At 42.8% G+C, this 21,019-nt stretch overlaps 1 protein-coding gene across 2 annotated transcripts in view; it reads right to left on the minus strand.

Moving 5' to 3' along the window:
• The window catches only part of LNX1 (ligand of numb-protein X 1), a 254,678-nt gene that overhangs the window by 123,855 nt on the left and 109,804 nt on the right, over window positions 1-21,019 (minus strand). The gene's annotated exons all lie outside the window — the stretch shown is intronic.

A 21,019-nucleotide genomic window follows, 5' to 3' on the forward strand; every position in this document is an offset into this window, starting at 1 on the left:
GCCCTCAGTTCCAGTCCCCTTCATCCACATGCCTTACATTAGGGCCCCCCTTTTCAGCCCCAGACCCATTCTCCCACCTGCCCCAGGCATGGCCCCATTCTTCCTCCTGCCCCCTTCTCAGACCCCAGTTCCAGGCCCCTTCTCCCATCTGAGCCCCCCCTCCCTGACCCAGTCCTCTTCTCCCATCTGATCCTCCTCCTGACCCAGTCCCCTTCTCCCATCTGAGCCCTCTCCTTCTCCCATCTGAGCCCCCCTCCCCTCCCTGACCCATTCCCCACCTGCCTACCAGCTCCGTGGCCAGACGACCCTCTTCTCCTGCCACCTGGCACCTGACCCAGCCTTTAAAAAAAATCTGTGAAGGTGGCGGTGCAGCGCAGCGCCTCGCGTCTGTCTGCTCTGAGTGTAAAGGAAGCAAATCACCTCGTCGGCTGGCCTTCCCTCACTGTGTCCCTCCCATTTGGAGGCCCGGGCCCAGAGAATTTTGTCCCCCCTGCCCCCCCCTCTCGGCAGCCCTGAATATCAGTATTTAGAGATTTAAGTTAGACATCTAAGTAGCTCCTCCGAAATGCCCCATATCATGCACCCATTTCAGATGGATCATTTTGATCATATAAGGTTTTATATGTCCAAAATTATGTGTTCGGCATCTAGGAATGTTTAAAATAAAAAAGCACTAATGTGATTGGGTCTCGGCAATAGCAGTTTCACAATATTACCATTTCTAAGACATACACATTAGCAATGAAATCACATACATATACTGTTCTCAGAAGCATTCGCTGTGTGTGAAAGTCAAAATAGACCAGATATATCCAGCTAAAATGGATCATATTAGCAAGAAATTTACTGCTTCCCCTTCATCCCTATTGTACTACCTGAATTAATGAAGTCAGTACATATAATATTCAGACATTTTTGGCTTGATTTGCTTGTCTTCATATAATCTTGACTTTCTCATAGTACCAGCAATGACTGCTGTTTATTTTAATGGTGGTGGAAAGTCAGCAGGACCTGTGAGCTTGTTTTCTCCCAGAGAATATTTCCCCGGACTGTATAGTCTGCTGACACAAATCTCAGCTGTATGCAGGGCAAAGGGATTGGCATAAAGATCAAAGGTGAAAGTCTTCTTATTTTAATTTCACTAGAAAAGGTTAAAAGTAGGTCAGAAGTTTTATAATGCGAACTCCAAAGCCATGCCCTAACTTATCATGGCAGATGCAAGCTTAAGAAGACACCAGCCCAAGGCCTTCAGATTAAATTGAGAACAGGAAATGCTCAGATGTGTAACACAATATGAAAGATTATCTCTGGCTTCACAAATAATGCAATTTCATTTCTAAGAAAGAAAAAAATAAAACAGAATTATGATTGGAGACAGACCATTCTGAATGAAAACATATTTCCTTAAGTATGTTTTTGAGCTATGAGTAGCACTGTTAAATTTTCACAAAGGGTAAAAATGTGACTTTCCATTTTATGCACAGATGAGGAGACTTTGACAGTGAGGTAAACTGCAGGGTGCAGTATATAACTACAGATACCAGGATTTTCATGTGTTTTGACAAATGTTTCCTATTTTTAGAGTTTATTTTTGCAATTTTCTCTATGTGTTGTTTTTTATCCTTTTTCCAGAAATGTTCTTTTGTTTGGCAGGACCACAGTATATATAATTGAAGAGGAAACCGAATATAAAATTAGAGAGGTAGGGCAAAGTATTTCCTGCAAACTTCTGCAAGAAATGGATGTACAATACCCACAACATTGTGGTGATGTTCATGAAAACTGCAGTTTCCTAGTGACTCTTATTGATGAGAAAAGTTATGCTTGCTTACGATTTTAGGAGACAATTTTCAATAGCCCTCATTATTTTCAATGTAAACAAGCACTTTTAGTCCATCTATATTGCAGTCAATTTTCAAAGAGAATAACATGAGCAGACAAGAGGGGGGAGGGATAGCACTCAAACATGTACTCTTTTACCATCTTGGGGCATAGTTATCAAGATGGGCTACTCAAGACATGTTATTTTACCACACATCCCATTTTATGTAGTGAGACCTAATAACTGGGGTTAACATCATAACAGTAGCAACTCCCCCCCCCCCCTTCAGTCTAAACAATTCTTTGGGTTGCCTCTTTAACATGGCTAAAAGCCCCCTCCCTACCCATCTTCAAATCCTTGCTCAAAGCCCACCTCTTCAATGTTGCTTTCGGCACCTAACCTTTATATCTTTCAGGAAATCTAGACTGCCCCAATTTGACTGCTCCCACTTGACTGACTGTACTTTTGTCCATTAGATTGTAAGCTCTTTGAGCAGGGACTGTCCTTCTATGTTAAATTGTACAGCACTGCATAACCCTAGTAGTGCTTTAGAAATGTTAAATAGTAGTAGTAGTAGAGTAGTAGTAGTAGTAAAAGTACTCATACTATGAAAGCCGACATGCACTTTGAGCTTGCCAGAGGAAGGTAATATATAGCCAAGCCATTTTAGGTAAACTACTACTTAACTAGGTAAATGGCTTTCAAAATAGTCCTTGTCCTGTTTTGGGGGGGGGGGGGGGGGGGGGAAGGAAGGTTGTCAACTTGGGCTACCTTTAAGACATGTTATTTTACTTTTAATAAAAAGGTCAAATTGGACACAATTTCAGCAAGAAAAAATCACTATAATGGCAATGGTGAGCTGAAAATCCAATAAAGGCGTTCAATGGTATCCTTTACTATCTATAGTGTATTATAAGCAGAGAAAATGACCTCATCAGTCCAAGCTAGGCGTTACTACGCTTCATGTGCTCGAACGCCAGCAAACTTTGGACTCCGTTATAATCCTCGGTCATGAAAAAACTCTGCTCACTATCTTTATTTAATATCAAACATTGGAAAAAGTATTTAATGTTACTTAGCTTTTTAATCTTGCCCTACGGGGCTCTCCGTTTCGCTATATATAATAAGCTTCTTCAGGGGGCCAAGCAACTTTTTGGCTAATCACGATATCTCATAACATGGCGTTTCTGCTCCTATGACTCCGGGCTTTTCACTACCGGAGTCATAGGAGCAGAAACGCCATGTTATGAGATATCGTGATTAGCCAAAAAGTTGCTTGGCCCCCTGAAGAAGCTTATTATATATAGCGAAACGGAGAGCCCCGTAGGGCAAGATTAAAAAGCTAAGTAACATTAAATACTTTTTCCAATGTTTGATATTAAATAAAGATAGTGAGCAGAGTTTTTTCATGACCGAGGATTATAACGGAGTCCAAAGTTTGCTGGCGTTCGAGCACATGAAGCGTAGTAACGCCTAGCTTGGACTGATGAGGTCATTTTCTCTGCTTATAATACACTATAGATAGTAAAGGATACCATTGAACGCCTTTATTGGATTTTCAGCTCACCATTGCCATTTTACTTTTAATCCCAGTTATTAATAGCTACAGTAGGTCTTATTCCATAAAATGGTACCTATGCTAAACTAGCAGAAGTTAGTGATCAAATAATGTCTTTATGGTAGTTCACACTGGTTACTTCTCCTCTTTATGGTAGCCCTTGTTGATAACTATGCACCTTATCTGGATATCATATAAGATATGCCAGCTTTGAGATCCCTACCAAATAAAGCTGGCACAGTGATTAGGTGAGTAGCTGCTAAGCTGCAGTAAAATAATGAGGGGTGTATCTCCCCAGCATTTGTCAAACTAATTGATTTTGACAAGTTACATGCCCACTTTGGAGTTCTCAGACATTCGGAACATGCCCATGTACCACCCAACCCATGCCCACTCCCACCCACGCCCCATTCCCTTTGATGGAGTTACTGAATGTAACATCATAGCCCTGCCTGAGCTCCACCCCCCTTTGCATATCCATGCCCCAGGACCCATTTTATTTGCATAGCCCCGTCCCAAACCCCACCCTCTTTTTGTATAACCCCACACCTTTTGGTGATGTAACAGGAAGTGATGTCATAGCCGTGCCCCTTTTCCAAGTTGGCCGCTGCCACTGGGCAAAATACATCACTTCCTGTTTTCAATATTAGCCACCATCTTGGATGGGGTCACGTGATGGGAATTGATGTCAAATGCCCCCCTAACACCACCTTCTACAGGTGTGGAAGAATATGTGCAGCTCAACCTTTTTTCTCACAGGAAAGAAAATAGTCATTTTAGCCTTCAGAATTTTCCTTTCAAAAGGACCTGTTTTTTTCAGAACACGAGGCAGCAGATGCAAATCTGTTTTAAGATTAACTTTCACAAGAAACCGTAAGGGGGGTCTGACCCCTCAGGATTTCAATACACACTGTCTTTTGCTGTTTGCAACTTTGGCTTCTCTTCTTTAAAGTGGACTCCTCCCCTCCTCTCAGCTTTTTAGCAAGCACACACTATTCTTTGTCTGTGTGAGATCAATCAGTCTGCAGTCTCTCCCAAACTCCCTCCCTTTTCTGTATGTGGGATCAGAGCCTGACAATGTGGCTCAACACAACAAACAGGCAAAGAAAAATTTCAGACCCACACATTTTACGCTGTTTGCAAGTTTGGCTGTTTTTTTTAAAAAGGTGCTGGTTAACATCACGCTGTATGTACCCTGCCCCTCCTCACTTGTACATGTGACAAAGCTAGGGAAGCTCATGTAAATGAAAACATATATTTTATTGACAGGGAAAGTTACAGATAAGCAAAGTTTTTTTTCTTTTTAAAAAATGGTGGCAGAACTATGCTTTATTAAGAAGCATACATTAAAAACAAAATCTAGGAAAAGCTAGGCAAGGTCATATGAAATGAATAGTCCAGGACAATGCTATATACAGGATGTGCTGTAACATTCAAAAGAAAGAAAAAAAGAAACAACAGCTATTTTATTCCGCTGTTTGTGAGTTTGGCTGTTTTAAACAAACTGGTGGTAAAAGGCTCTGCCCTTGAATGCCAATAAAAGAAAGAAAAAAAGAAATAGCAATGAAAATAGTGGTAGAACAATGCTTTATTTTGCTTTAGCAGTGTACTTTTTTCTTTTTAAATGACAATGGTGGCAGAAGAATGCTTTATTTTGCTTTAGCAGTATTCCAACTGCCAGGCTGGTTGCTTGGTGAAAGGGAAAGGGGATAGGATTTGATCTACCACATTTCTATGGGTACAATCAAAGTGGTTTTCGTATTATGCACAGGTAATATTTTCCTCCTCAGGACTGTTAGGCCACTGTACATAGAGAGATGTAATGTGCGGCTAATCAAAAGCTCTCCTCCCCACTCTCCTTATATGGCTCCCCCACCCTACAGTGCTAGTGTTGAATCACGCACTGCCCTATAAAGCTATGTTCAAAAAAAATCCTAAGCAGAATTTACTTTGATCTGCAGATGGTCGGGAGTTTACAGTTTCACTATGGCTACTGATGAATTTGATGTATGCTTGCACCATCCCTTCTCATGCATCATAGCAAGGCCATCCAACAGTGGTAAACGTTTCTTTGTTAAAAAAAATTGTTAGAACATGTTGATCATACATTCAGTGTGAAACCTGATCAAATCGTATGGTGTTACACCTATGTATGAAGAATTGTCAAACCGGTACCCTTTTATACATTTTATGGATTCGCTGCCTGGGACGTTTAATGATGACCAGTTGTTTCCACCCCATAAAGTAAATCTGGTTATCATTGATGATTTTGTGGAGTTCACTTGTAAAAATGAAGAGATTGAAAAAGCCTTTACCAAATATTCACACCACAGAAATTTAAATATTATATATAATAGTAAAAGAGGCCCGTTTCCAGCAGAAAAGAAATGGGTGCTAGCAAGGTTCCAGGGCCCCCTCCCTCCCTCCGTCCTCCGAGTTCCAGGCCCCCTCCCCTCCGAGTTCCATGCCCCCTACCTGCCTCCCTCCCTCCCTCCGAGTTCCATGCCCCCCCTACCTGCCTCCCTCCCTCTTCTCTATGTTCCAGGCACCCCTCCCCTTTGAGTTCCAGGACCCACCCCTCCCCCTCCCCCTCTCTCGTCTCAGGACCCCTCCTCCTCTCTCATCTCAGGACCCCTCCCCCTCTCATCTCAGGACCCCCCTCTCTCCCTCTCATGCCGTGCCCTCCAAGTTCCATGCACCCACTGTCGTCCGAGTTCCATAACCCCGCGGCTCCCTCCCTCTCTCTCTGTGACCTCCGAGTGCAAGCAGGATGTGTGCTGCTACCTCTCCCCTTCATAAGTGCCGGCTGTTGTTTAAAACTTTTTACCTCCTGCTCTGCTGGCAACAGTGAAGTGCAGCATGCACAGACGCCGCTTCAGACTGCCTTTGCGTTCGCTTCTGTTTCAGCTGTTCCTCTGGCCCCACCCTTCCGCAAACAGGAAATGAGGGCGGGACCAGAGGAACAGCTGAAACAGAAGCGAACGCAAAGGCAGTCTGAAGCAGTGTCCATGCGTGCTTGACTTCACTGTTGCCGGCGGAGCAGGAGGTAAAACTTTTTAAACAACAGCTGGCACTTATGAAGGGCCGGGGCACCCGCACACGTCCTGCTTGCACTCGGAGGCCACAGAGAGAAAGGGAGGGAGGCGCTGGGTGGCGGAAATTGGAGGAGAGGGGGGGCACGGAAATCAGAGGAGAGCGGGGGTGCAGAACTCGGACGGGAGTGGGGCCATCAGACTGGAGTGGGCCTGTAGAATTTGGACGGATGGGAGTGGAAGGAGGGAGGGAGGGAGGGAGGTAGGGGGTCATGGAACTAGGGGGGGTGATTATTTACTCACCTCCGTTGGCTGCTGCTGGGTTCCTTTCCCTCTCACTTCCCATTGGTCCGCCCTGTGACGTCATCCCCAGGGCGGACCAATGGGAACTGTGTTACGAACCCAGGCATCCAGATGAGATGCAAATTATTATATAGGATTGTCCAGAACATTTTTTGTCAAGTGTTGTTTAAGAACCTGAGAGATAAACAGCAGATAGCTGCTTTCACCAGACAAATGTATCCAAGCAAGACTCGTTTCTTTCTCGAGGCCTTCGAAGATGCTATCAGAAAACTGTATGGCTATCTCATTCTGGATTTGAACGTGTTGATGCTCAAGGCTTAAAGACTGAGGACGGACATCTGTCCCCCAGCTTTGATGGTTGTATATGGTGATAAAACAGCGGTGGCCTTGAAAAAGAAGTGATGAGCCACTGTTTTTTGCCACACATGATAATCGTGCTCTCACAGACAACAGCATGTTTAGTTGTCTGAAAAGGAACCTGGAGATTTTAAAACTTTTAGTTCAGGCTTTATCCCATGAGAGACAGGCCATCCTCAGCATCGCGTTGGATGACTTAATAGTGCCTATAGCAGAGATAGCCCTAAACACTCTGAAAGGTAACCTACCATTATCACAGCATCAGATCAGCATCCTGAAAAGACAAAGACATGTAATAAAGAGTCTCGGGGACAAAAGGATACCTCTTAAACAAAGAAGGTGGTGACACAATCTGGGGTTTTATCGGACCCTTGCTAAGCTTTGGCTTGCTGCTGATCACAAGCCATACTGGCAATGCAGTATACTGAAAAGATGTACTTGGCCCCTAGCCAGCAGCTTGATCATTTAAGAGGTCCTCCAGGGCCCCATGAAAATATTAGAATGGATGCCGTTCAAAGGCTCAATGAAGAAAAGAGCAGTATTCTTGAAGTTCCGGATTAACTGACAATGAAAAGGCCAAACATTCTGATCAGAAACCATTCCTGGATGGTTATATAGTGCTAAATATCATCCAGTTTGACTCTACTGGTCAATTCCAGAGCCCCTAGTTCTTTTGAGTACTCTCTTGCATCGCTTCTTTTAGTGCAAAAATCTCTATCTTGCGCTCAAAAAGCAATGCATTCTATAGTCATTTTCTTCCTCTCAATTCCTGGAATTTGCATCATTTTTTCACAAATCACAGCTAATTCAACATCATCTCTTCATTAAATTCAACATCAACTCTTGGGTTATTCAACATCTTATTCGTCCGTTATTTCAACATCCAGTCTTCACTTAATTCAGCATCTAGCCACAGTCAGTCATTTAACAGCATTCAGTTATCCATTTTATTTAAAGACTCTTTGTGTTTGTATTGAACCAGGGCCCAATACTCAAAATGATTTAAATGGCCAGGAGAGGCTTCTGGGTGTTTAAATCGCCTGTCTGACCAGATAATGCTGCTGAAAATGCCCAGTTAGCACCCAAGTTGAACCAGATATTTTGTGGGCGTTCCGAGGGCGAAGTCAACACTTAGTCAGTTAAGTACTGATTTGCAGCACTTAACTGGTTACGATAACTGCATAAGGACTGCATAAAATGCGGTTCTATTTTTATGCGGTGCACAATAGCTGGTTAAGTGCTGAATATCACACTTAACCAGCTATGCTTTTACTGCCTCTGTATACCCAGAAGTGGAAATTCAAAGCCAGAGCCCGAATATGGCCCAGAATTGAATTTCCAGGAATAATGCCAGTGGCGGGCAGCAAAAAGCTGATATCCACCGGCTGAATATCAGGCCCTCAGAATCAGTACTGTGCTCCTGGTTTCAGCAATAAACAGTATGTTCCTTGCTTGTAATAAATAAGTGGAAATTAACAGACTGAGTCTACTCCTTGAATATTGAATAGGTTTTACTCACTGTTTAGTAGTTTTACAGACGTACCCATTATGAGAACAGTATAGACATCTCTCAGTTTTCCTCCCTAGTCTCTGAGACATACTCTTCATCTGTTTTCTCAATCTCTAAGAACCTCCGTGCCAATAGCTAAGATCTCTTTTCCAATCCAAGTAAAATAAGGCTTACTGTATAGATAAAGAAGTGGGCCTGGATTTTGGTACAGGCAATATAATCAACTGCTTTGGGTGTCAAATATTGAGAGATGCTGGTGCGTTGGTGCCACCCATCCATTCTCCATTGTCTTCTTCAGTAGCACATGCTGTTGAGTAAGGTTTAAAACCTCATTTGGCAGTAGATGAACAAATGTGTTTACTGGGTTTATTTTTAATGCAGTGTTAGCAGCATTTGCATTTAATTCAAAGAACTGTTTGCCATTCAGCGTTAATGATCTCCATAAACTGCCTACATTATTCTCAAAAATGACACAACAGCTGGTGGCATGTTATAGTGTAACTCATTAAATTGAGGCATAAACTTTCGAGAAGAGTCCACTTAACACGATACAACAAAGAACATGAACTTGGGGTCCGGTACATATTTTTACTATTGGCCCCCTAAAACATACATCTTGCCCTGCCCAGTGCTCTCTGCCCTCTCTCCCTCTCCTCTCACCAATGCTATCACCTCTCTCTTTCCTCTGCACATTGCTCTCAGGCTTCTTTCCCTCCCTCTACCCAGTGTTATACTTCTCTCCATACCCCTGATATTCTCACCCCCTTTTTCATCTCCAGTCCTCTCTCCCTCTCTCTACCATCCAGTGCTCTCCTCCTCCCAGCAGCTCTCTTTACTCTTAATCTACTTTCTGTTTCACACAGGGCCGGTTAACCATTAGACAAACTAGTTGATCACCTAACTAAGGTGACAGATTCAGGGCTTTGACATTCAGAGACAGCTAACTGGCTAGAGTTGTGGCCAACTATCTGACTTGTGCAATTAAATTTAAGACAGCCATTTGTGCAGATGGAGTTGTCCTCATAAATGTAACTGCTTAGCATGGTGGCTAGGGGCTCCCCTTTCACGTGATCTGTACTGTGTCGATGTATCTAATTCTGAGTGATGTACTACCTGTGGTACAGGCATGAAATAGCTCAGATTTACACCTGAGGTCACATGGTATTTCCCTTGTTCCACAGTATGTTAGATGCTGGTTTTTGATGCTTTTTAGCTACATGGAAATATTTTTAAAACAAATAGGAGGAAACATTTTTTCACTCAATGAATAGATAAGCTCTGGAACTCTTTGCTGGAGGGATGTAATAACAGCAGTTAGTGTATCTGTGTTTAAAAAAGGTTTTAACAAGTTCCTGGAGGAAAAGTCCATAGTCTGCTATTGAGACAGACATGGGGATTGGTAGCATGGAATGTTGCTGCTATTTGGGATTCTGTCAGGTAGTTGTGACCTGGATTGGCCACTGTTGGAAGAAGGATACTGGGCTAGAAGGACCATTGGTCTGACCCAGATGGCTATTCTTAAGTTCCTATGCCAATCATTTTTTCTTTCTTAAGGTTTTTATACATTGCATATTCAGTTGTTAAATGATGGGTGCTCACAATAAGAGTTGTTCATATTACAATTAGTCATAAGTACATATAAGTACATAAGTAATGCCATACTGGGAAAAGACCAAGGGTCCATCGAGCCCAGCATCCTGTCCACGACAGTGGCCAATCCAGGCCAAGGGCACCTGGCAAGCTTCCCAAACGTACAAACATTCTATACATGTTATTCCTGGAATTTTGGAGTTTTCCAAGTCCGTTTAGTAGCAGTTTATGGACTTGTCCTTTAGGAAACCGTCCAACCCCTTTTTAAACTCTGCTAAGCTAACCGCCTTCACCACTTTCTCCGGCAACGAATTCCAGAGTTTAATTACACGTTGGGTGAAGAAAACTTTTCTCCGATTTGTTTTAAATTTACTAGACTGTAGTTTCATCGCATGCCCCCTAGTCCTAGTATTTTTGGAAAGCGTGAACAGACGCTTCACATCCACCTGTTCCACTCCACTCATTATTTTATATACCTCTATCATGTCTCCCCTCAGCCGTCTCTTCTCCAAGCTGTATAGCCCTAGCCTCCTTAGTCTTTCTTCATAGGGAAGTCGTTCCATCCCCGCTATCATTTTAGTCGCCCTTCGCTGCACCTTTTCCAATTCTACTATATCTTTCTTGAGATGCAGCGACCAGAATTGAACACAATACTCAAGGTGCGGTCGCACCATGGAGCGATACAATGGCATTATAACATCCTCACATCTGTTTTCCATACCTTTCCTAATAATACCCAACATTCTATTCGCTTTCTTAGCCGCAGCAGCACACTGAGCAGAAGGTTTCAGTGTGTTATCGACGACGACACCCAGATCCCTTTCTTGGTCCGTAACTCCTAACGTGGAACCTTGCATGACGTAGCTATAATTCGGGTTCTTTTTTCCCCACATGCATCACCTTGCACTTGCTCACATTAAACGTCATCTGCCATTTAGCTGCCCAGTCTCCCAGTCTCGTAAGGTCCTCTTGTAATTTTTCACAATCCTGTCGCGATTTAACGACTTTGAATAACTTTGTGTCATCAGCAAATTTAATTACCTCGCTAGTTACTCCCATCTCTAAATCATTTATAAATATATTAAAAAGCAGCGGGTCCTAGCACGGACCCCTGAGGAACCCCACTAACTACCCTTCTCCATTGTGAATACTGCCATTTAACCCCACTCTCTGTTTCCTATCCTTCAACCAGTTTTTAATCCACAATAGGACATTTCCTCCTATCCCATGACCCTCCAATTTCCTCTGTAGCCTTTCATGAGGTACCTTGTCAAACGCCTTTTGAAAATCAGATACACAATATCAACCGACTCCCCTTTGTCCACATGTTTGTTCACTCCTTCAAAGAATTGAAGTAAATTGGTCAGGCAAGATTTCTCCACACAAAAGCCATGCTGACTTGGTCTCAGTAATCCATGTCCTCGGATGTGCTCTGTAATTTTGTTTTTGATAATAGCCTCTACCATTTTCCCCGGCACCGACGTCAGACTCACCGGTCTATAATTTCCCGGATCTCCCCTGGAGCCTTTTTTAAAAATGGGCGTTACATTGGCCACCCTCCAATCTTCCGGTACCACGCTCGATTTTAAGGATAAGTTGCATATCACTAGCAGTAGCTCCGCAAGCTCGTTTTTCAGTTCTATCAGTACTCTAGGATGAATACCATCCGGTTCAATTGCTGCTGACAAACCTCAAGTTGAAATTTGTTAATAAAACTATTGATTTTGCATAAATATAATTCAAGTGGAGGGGCATAATTGAACGAAAACGTCTATCCCCATGGGCGTTTATCTCCGAGAACAGGTCCGTGAAGGGGCGGACCGAACCGTATTTTCGAAAAAAAATAGACGTCCATGTTTTATTCAACAATTTGTGAGCTGGGCGTTTTTGTTTTTCAGTGATAATGGAAAATGAAAGTGCCCAGCTCAAAAACGAATAAATCCAAGGCATTTGTTCGTGGGAGGGGCCAGGATTCGTGGTGCACTGGTCCCCCTCACATGCCAGGACACCAACCGGGCACCCTAGGGGGCACTTTTACAAAAACAAAAAAAAAGGTAAAAGAGCTCCCAGGTGCATAGCACCCTTCCCTTGTGTGTTGAGCCCCCCCAAATCCCCCTCAAAACCCACTGCCCACAAGTCTACACCATTACTATAGCCCTAAGGGGTGAAGGGGGGCACCTACATGTGGGTACAGTGGGTTTGGGGGGGTTGGACGACTAAGCATTAAGCAGCACAATTGTAACAGGTAGGGGGGGATGGGCCTGGGTTCACCTGCCTGAAGTCCACTGCACCCCCTAATAACTGCTCCAGGGACCTGCATACTGCTGCCAGGGAGGTGGGTATGACATTTGATGGTGAAAATAAAAAGTTGTGAAACATCATTTTTTGTGGTGGGAGGGGGTTAGTGACCACTGGGGGAGTCAGGGGAGGTCATCCCCAATTCCCTCTGGGGGTAATCTGGTCATTTAGAGCACTTTTTGGGGCCTTATTCGTGAAAAAACAGGGTCCAGGAAAAGTGCCCTAAATTCTAGCTACAAACGCATACTTTTTTTCCATTATCGGCGAAAGGCGCCCATCTCTCCTCGGCCGATAACCACGCCCCAGTTTCACCTTCGCCACGCCTCTGACACGCCCCCGTCAACTTTGTACGCTTCCGCGATGGAGTGCAGTTGAAAACGTCCAAAATTGCCTTTCCATTATACTGATTTATTCGTTTTTGTGAGATAAACGTCTATCTCCCGATTTGGGTCGAAATCTAGGCGTTTTTCTCTTTCAATTATAAACTGGTTAATCTACTCATTTCCATAGTAGCCTTAATGAACATAATTGAATCGAATCAAATTGAAAAATCAATTCATATGAACGAATTGAATTGAATTGAAAACTTTTCGACTGAATCGGACAGCACTAGCAGATGCACCACAACTTTGCTCCAGAGTCGCAATCCTGACTGAGATGCAGCAGCGGCGCTGGCTGGCTTCATCTGCTTTCACTTCTGGTGTGCTCCACTAGAAGTGAAAGCAATCTAAGAGGCATGTCTGACCCCCCCCCCCCCCCACACACACACACTTTCAGAGTCACCATTGCCACCAGCCAGTGCTTTGCCTTTGCCACTTTGTGAATCCCTCACTGTTGCTCTGCCTGTGCCCTTGACCCTCCCTTTTGTGCTGCCAGTCACAGTGCCTCCGACGATGACATCCAGTGCATGCCTGCCTGCAGCCTAGTATTGCCACTGCAGCTGCTGTGCTGCTGACCCCAGATGACTGGTACTGGTAAGTTGCTATTCTTGACTTGTTGCTCGGTAGGGGGGCGGGGGGCGGGGGGGGGGGAGCAAAGCAAGGTGACTGAGCACCATTGGGATTGGGGGGGGGGGGGGCTGAGCCAGGTAATAGTGCAGCATAGGGATATGTCCTCTTTTTTTGTCTCCACAAGTGTGAGTGGAGGAGTGGTCTAGTGGTTAGGGTGGTGGACTTTGGTCCTGAGGAACTGAGTTTGATTCCCACTTCAGGCACAGGCAGCTCCTTGTGACTCTGGGCAAGTCACTTAACCCTCTATTGCTGCATTGAGCCTGCCATGAGTGGGAAAGCGTGGGGTACAAATATAATAAAAAAAAACCCATAGAGGGTAGGCGATTTTTTAACTGCCCATTTACCTGAGTAATTGACTTTTGGAAATTGCTCTCATTGAGACAGAACTAGTGCCTGCATGCAGACAGAGCAACAATCAGATGGAGTAGGTTCTGCCAAAAATTAATTACAACTGTACTAAGCCTAAGAGCAGGTCAATGAAAGAGAAGGAAAGAAGGGAGGAGACAGTAGGGGCTTCAACTCAGAACTCCTGCTGCTCCCTTACCACTCAAAACTGATTGGCTCAGTCTATTCACAAGAACCAATCAGCTGCCGGAAGTCAAGAAGAAGCCCAATGCTCAGTGTTGCTTTTTCATGCTCCCCACTGTTACAGGTCTACAAGGAAGCAAGGAAAACACTGGAGCAGGGAAAGGAGCAATAACATTGGAGGGGTTAGATTAGAACACTGAGGAAATAGAAGGGAGGTGGTAGTAAACAAACTTTAGTATTTAACAGTATGATGTTCAATTATCTGTTTTTTTCAGGATTGTTCTGGGAAGGGAGGTGTTGGGGTAATTATAACTGATCAGTTTCATTATCAAAATAAAAGAGGGGGGGGGGGACATAGGAACTTGACAATTAATTGAAGGATGGGTAGAAAGTGTAAGCTGAGGGCGCCTAACATCTTTGTATTAGCCCAGCTCCCATTCTCCAGTGTTATCACCCCTCCCACCACAGATTTCTCCCCATTATCATCCATATGCATCCCTCAGTGCTCTCATTCCTCTTTCTCACCTCCTTTTACCACGATATTCAATGACAAATGGAGCTTCACATGTGTAGCAGTTATGCCACATTGCAATTTTCTATTGCTGGGGTTAGACATGTATGCATGTGTCTGGTATGCTCTCTCCTATATGATTTTTTGCCCACAGCCTATATCCATGAAGGCAAATGTTAGATAGGACATGGAGAGGAGAATTAAGATGTCCAGGTCAGGATGTGGAAAACATCCACTATATTTTACTTTGCCAAATGCAGAGCCTCTGGTAAAATATGTGTAAGGATGCCCTTCAAAGAATGGGAAAAGGACCTAAATGAAGAAAATAAGAAGCAACATAAGCACTGTCAAGCTAGGTGCAAAGCATTGATAAAGAAGACTAAAGAAAATATGAAGAGAAACTTGCCACAAAGGCAAAAACTCACAGTAACAACTTTTTCAGGTATATCAGAAGCAGAAAGCCTGCAAGGGAATCCGTGGGACTGTTAGATCATAAAGGAGCAAAAGGGGCACTCAGGGAGGACAAAGCCATAGCGGAGAAACTGAATGAATTCTTTGCTTTGCTTTTTACAGAAGAAGATGTAAGCGATCTATGTGTACAGAAATGGTTTTCAAGGGTGCTGATGTGTGCTGATGTGATGTACTGAGCCAAATCAACAAATTAAAAAGTAGTAAATCACCTGGACCGGATGGCTTGCACCCAAGGGTACTGAAAGAACTCAAACATGAAATTTCTGATCTGCTGTTAGTAATCTGTAGCCTGTCCTTAAAGTAGTCCGTAGTACCTGAAGATTGGAGGGTGGCCAATGTGACGCCAATTTTTAAAAAGAGTTCCAGGGGTGATTTGGAAAATTACAGACTGGTAAGCCTGACATCAGCGCTGGGTAAAATAGTGGAAACTATTATAAAGAATAAAATTATGGAATACATAAATAAATACGGTTTAATGGGATAGACTCAGCATGGTTTCAGGCAAGGGAAGTCTTGTCTTACCAATTTGTTTCATGTCGTTCAAGACATGAATAAACACGTGGATAAAGGTGAGACGGTTGATGTAATGGAAGAGTTAGGGGTTAAAGAGGATGTGCAGATTGGATGGGCCATATGTCCTTTTTCTTCCATCATGTTTCTATGTCCCCTTTCGCCCATCCTGTTGAATATCATGATGGCCCCTCTAGAGAAGCTTCTGGATGCCCGAGGTTACAAAAATTTCATTTAAGCAGATGTCTTTTGATGCCCAAGTTCAAGCAGTCACAGCAAAAATATTCAGAGTAATACGGAGGTTAAAAAGAATCAGATATCTCTTCCTTAATGATATCCCCAGAACCTTGGTACAGTCATTAGTACTATCACACTTTGATTATTGCAATGCCATTTATGCAGTCAGCAAAGAATTGACCTTAAAAAGATTGCAAACAGCCCAAAACACCACAGCCAGACTTGATTACAAGGTCACATGTTTTGAGAAAGCATCTCCTCTGCTCAGGAAACTACACTGGCTCCCTATAAAAGCCAAAACAGCCTTTAAACTCTGTGCGCTCATTTTCAAAACTCTGTATAGGTTAATACCAGATTATAGGAAACGTTTAATTAATCTACCCTTACATAACGCTCTTCCTGGTTCCAGAAACTATTTAACTCTCCATTATTCTAGTTGCAAAAAAGTGGTATATAAATCAACTTAAACGGCAAAGTTTCCTTACCAATGTACCAAATGGTGGAATTCCTTTGCAAAACTAGTAAGGTGGGAGCATAGTTATTGAAATTCCAGAAATCTTTAATAACCTTTCTTTTAAAGAAATTTTTACTGATGGACCCCCTATTAGAAAGAATCCAAAGCAAAGTGTCCATTTCCATTCTTTTTCACTTCATGTTGTTCTTGCAAATTCATTTACACATTCTATTCAATGATTGTTTAATTCAACCCTACAAGTCTTTTATACTGATGTATTCATCAACTAATTTGTATTCTTTGTTAAATATGTTAGATACATTGAACCCGATTTGTATTGTTAATATAATAATCTGTTAGCCACAATGAACCCGATTTGATTGGGAAAATGTGGGATATAAATGAAATAAATAAAATAGTGTATCCAGATTTTCAGAAAGCTTTTGACAAAGTTCTTATGAGAGACTCTTGAGAAAATTAAAAAGTTATGTGATAGGAGGTAAGATTCTGGTGTAGATTAGGAATTGGTTATTGGACAGAAAACAGAGGGTAGGATTAAATGGGCATTTCTCTCAATGGAGGAGGGTGAATAGTGGAGTGGCGCAGGGATCTGTACTGTGACCTGTGCTATTTAACATATTTATAAATTATTTGGAAATTGGAACAATGAGTGAGGTCATTAAATTTGCGGTTGACACAAAACTATTCAAGATTGTTAAAACACATGCAGACTGTGAAAAATTGCAGGAAAACCTTAGGAAATTGGAAGACTGGGCATCCAAATGGCAGATGAAATTTAATGTGGACATATGCAAGGTGATGCACATTGGGAAGAATAATCCAAATCATAGTTATCTGATGCTAGGGTCCACTTTGGGGGTCAGCACCCAAGAAAAACATCTAGGTGTCGAAGACAATATGATGAAATCTTCTGCCTAGTGTGTGGCGGTAGTGAAAAAAGCAAACAGGATACAAGGAATTATTAGGAAAGGGATGGTAAATAAAACTGAGAATACTATAATGCCCCTGTATTGGTCCATGCAACAGTAGCTAGCATGATAAAATTACTGCTTTGAATCTCCACACACATTCCTATCCAGCAGTACAAGTGTTCCCCTTTTGGCCCCCAAGACATATGATTTTCCTTCCAAATACCTGATTCCTGACCGCCCATCAAGGCATCTGATTCCCCCAGCATAAAGATACCCACACTTGGCCACCCAGTATAAAGAAGCTCTCCGTGATGGTCCCTAGGCAGATGCTCCCACTCCCAGCTATTAATTTCCCTCTGTTCAGTACTTACTAGGGTCCCTTGGTCCATGGTGTCTAGTGGAAACAGGAGTGATTCCCAGCTACTCCTGCTCTTTCCTAGTACAGCTGCTTGGAGTCAGGCTGCCAAATAAATGCAAAAATGAGCAAAGCATGAAATCAGATAATTTGAGGTGCTAAAATATGTGGAAAAGAAAAAGTAAAAGCTGCCCATCAAGTTCTCTGGTCTGAGGAGCCAGAGAAAGGAGAAAGGTTCAAGCATTCTAATAAAATGTACAACAGAAATTTCTTGGCAAGCAGGATCCCAACAGCAGTTGTGGGGGTGCGGGGCAGGGGGGGTTGGGGGGCTGGAGAGGGAGCCAAAATTCCATGAGGAAGTGGGAGGGTACTCATGAAGTTGTATAGGCAATGATCAGAATCCACCCTCCCCTTCTGCCTGTACTTTCTACTTTGGAATTTGTGCACCCCTGCCCCAACCTCTGAATGGATATAGGGGCACTTCGGGAAGTTTAGCGGCCATCAAACAACTCATGCTCTTTCGTCCTTTCTTGACAGGGAGGAAGAGTGTCTTTCAAAGCCCTGGGTTTGTGAAAAGTCCACTGAGATCTCGACTTTCTTCCAGTCACTACGCTGGAATCTTTTTGAACTTGTTTCCCCTTTTACTCTCACAACTAGACTAGAAGGTGAAGGTTGATGCTGACCTAACCAGGTGTTTTTCTTTTTCCGTCTCTTTTTTTTTTTTTTTTAAGAAAATAATGACTGGAAAATCATGACCTCCTGGTGAAACAAACAACGAAAAACATATTGTCACACCAAATGGAGTTGACTGAAAATTAAACAATTTACTAGGATACTGGATGCAGATGAATTAGTTGGCAGATAGTATATTTACATCTGGTGTAATCAGTACAGAAAATCAAAAGTTGGAGGGAATCCAAGATGGCATCAGGCCAGGACGTTTGGATGAGTTGCTCCCTAGCTGATCAGCGAATTAGAGTTTTTTGCCCCCCCCCCCCGGAAGACATTATTTTCTTCTGATAGGTAAAAGGAAAGGTAAAGTCTGGGTGTATGACTCGACATCCTTACAGGCAGGTTAAGCTTTTATTATACAATTAACTGCTTCCTTGGGTGTTTCTCAAGTATTAGGAGCATCCTTGATGGCAATGCAGGGGAGGGGAGCCTGCCTGCCCTGAGGAAGTTTCATGTAGCCTGGATTCCCATGCTCTTCCTTCTGCTCCTGCTACAAGTTTGACTATTGCATCAGGAGCAGGCTCGCCATGTACACTATTGGCATTTAGTGATGGTGGAAGCAGCAATGCCTAGAGGAACTGTTGGAAGAGTAGCAGGAGCACAGTGATGTTCTCAGTGTCAGGCGTTGGGCTTGAGAACAAAAGGGTGATTGTGGAGATAGAAGTCACCCGATTGAGACCCTCTGAGAATCAGAGGAGAGAAGCTGAACCCAGAGGATCTAAAAGATCTAAGGTGATTACATTGCAGTCAATCTGGAAAACTATTTGTTCAACTTGAAGGTACTCTGGGGATCAAATCTATTAGTTCTTAGCTCACTTTGATTTGCTTTGGCTCACTTCACTGGTCCCGGCCCTGCCCTCCCTACAAACTGTTAACCCAGCAGATGCCTACCTGGGTGAAAAAAGATTAAAATAATTTGAAGTTTTATTAGCTTTTTGATTGCAAATTTCAATAACTGGCCTTTAGTTGCACTTCCTTTTGATACTATCAACAGGGGTGGGGTGGGATTGGGTTGGATAGGGCAGATACAAAGTAATTATAATCAGGACATTAACCAGGGTGGTAGAAGGGAACAATCCACATCTAATAATGCAGGTTGCATTGTATAGCTATGACTCATCATTAGGTGCAACTGAAAACCATTCCTTGTGATACCGAAAATAGAAACATATATGAAACAAGGAGTTTGCAGAGAGAAAACAAGATATAAGACATAAATTAGTAACAAATATCATTTGACAGGTCTGGGCCTTCCAGTGCAGGCAGCTGAGCCATATGATAGTGAACTTGCTCCAGCAGTCAAAACATCGTCTTTCTTTATTTGACTTGCTGGTCCCTGGTTAAGCCAAGCTTCAGTAGAAAAATCTTTGGGGTTGATATTCAAAGAGGGGCATTTTTCATATGACTTCTAAGTCAGACTTAGGATGTTTTGTGCTAAACGTCCCAAATCCGAATACGAAATATAGTCATTTTCAAAACAGAAAAACGTCTGTCTTTTTTTTTTAATGGCCACATGCTAGATATTGTTGTGCTTTGTGTGTTTATCTTTTTGGTTCATCTTAGAAAAAAGAATCCTCACCCAAGTGCAAAATGCACAAAATCTAGCCATTGGAATGTAGGTGGAGCCAGTAATCATAGTAGATTGGTCACACAGACATCCCAGGAGAGCAATGGCAAACCATAGGTACTGCTGTAGATTTCATATAAAAGCTCCCAGGTACACATCTCACCATTACCCCCTTATCTTGTTTGCTGAATCCTCCAAAACCCACCCAAAACTCACTGCCCCCAACCGTCCACCACAACAATAGTCTTTATGGTGAAGGGGGTCACTTATATGTGGGTACAGTAGGTTTTTGGTGAGTTTTCGAGGGTTCACAGTTTTCAGCACAAGTACGATAGGTAGAGTAAGATATGGGCCTGGGTCCTCTTCTGTACAGTCCACTGTACCAACCACTACACTACTCTAGGGACCTGCTTGCTGCAGTATCAGCTTTTAATGACACTAGGCCCAGATACGCTAACCGCTGTTACTACATCCTCTGGCAAAGAGTTCCAGAGCTTAACTATTCATTGAGTGAAAAACTATTTCCTCCTATTTGTTTTAAAATTATTTCCATGTAACTTCATTGAGTGTCCCCTAATTTTTGTACTTTTTGAAAGAGTAAAAAATCGATTCATTACTCATTGTACTCTACTCCATGGTGCTGGAGTATTACACTCAGTTCTGGTCACCGTATCTCAAAAAAGATATAACGGAATTAGAAAAGGTTAAAAGAAGAGCGACCTAAATGATAAAGGGGATGGAACTCCTTTTGTATGAGGAAAGGCTAAAGAGGTTAGGGCTCTTCAGATTGGAAAAGTGATGACTGAGGGGAGAAATGATTGAGGTCTACAAAATCCTGAGCGATGTAGAACGAGAAGAAGTGAATCAATTTTTTACTCTTTCAAAAAGTACAACGACTAGTGGACACTCAATGAAGTTACATGGAAATACTTTTAAAACAAATAGGAGGAAATATTTTTTCACTCAATGAATAGTTAAGCTCTGGAACTCTTTGCTGGAGGATGTAGTAACAGTGGTTAGCGTATCTGGGTTTAAAAAGGGTTTTGACAAATACCTGGAGGAAACGTCTATAGTCTGCTATTGAGACAGACACTAATCGGTACCAGTTTGGATTTGGGTGAACATCTTACTCTGTGCTATTCTATAACAATGTCCACCCAAATCCCATAGCTTGCAACCCAAAAGGGGAAATGGCTATGTGAGGGCCAGTATGGGGAGTTCCTAAAATTTGCATATAGTATT

The sequence above is a fragment of the Microcaecilia unicolor genome, chromosome 2 (assembly GCF_901765095.1).
Source record: "Microcaecilia unicolor chromosome 2, aMicUni1.1, whole genome shotgun sequence".
NCBI classification, from domain to species: Eukaryota; Metazoa; Chordata; class Amphibia; order Gymnophiona; family Siphonopidae; genus Microcaecilia; species Microcaecilia unicolor.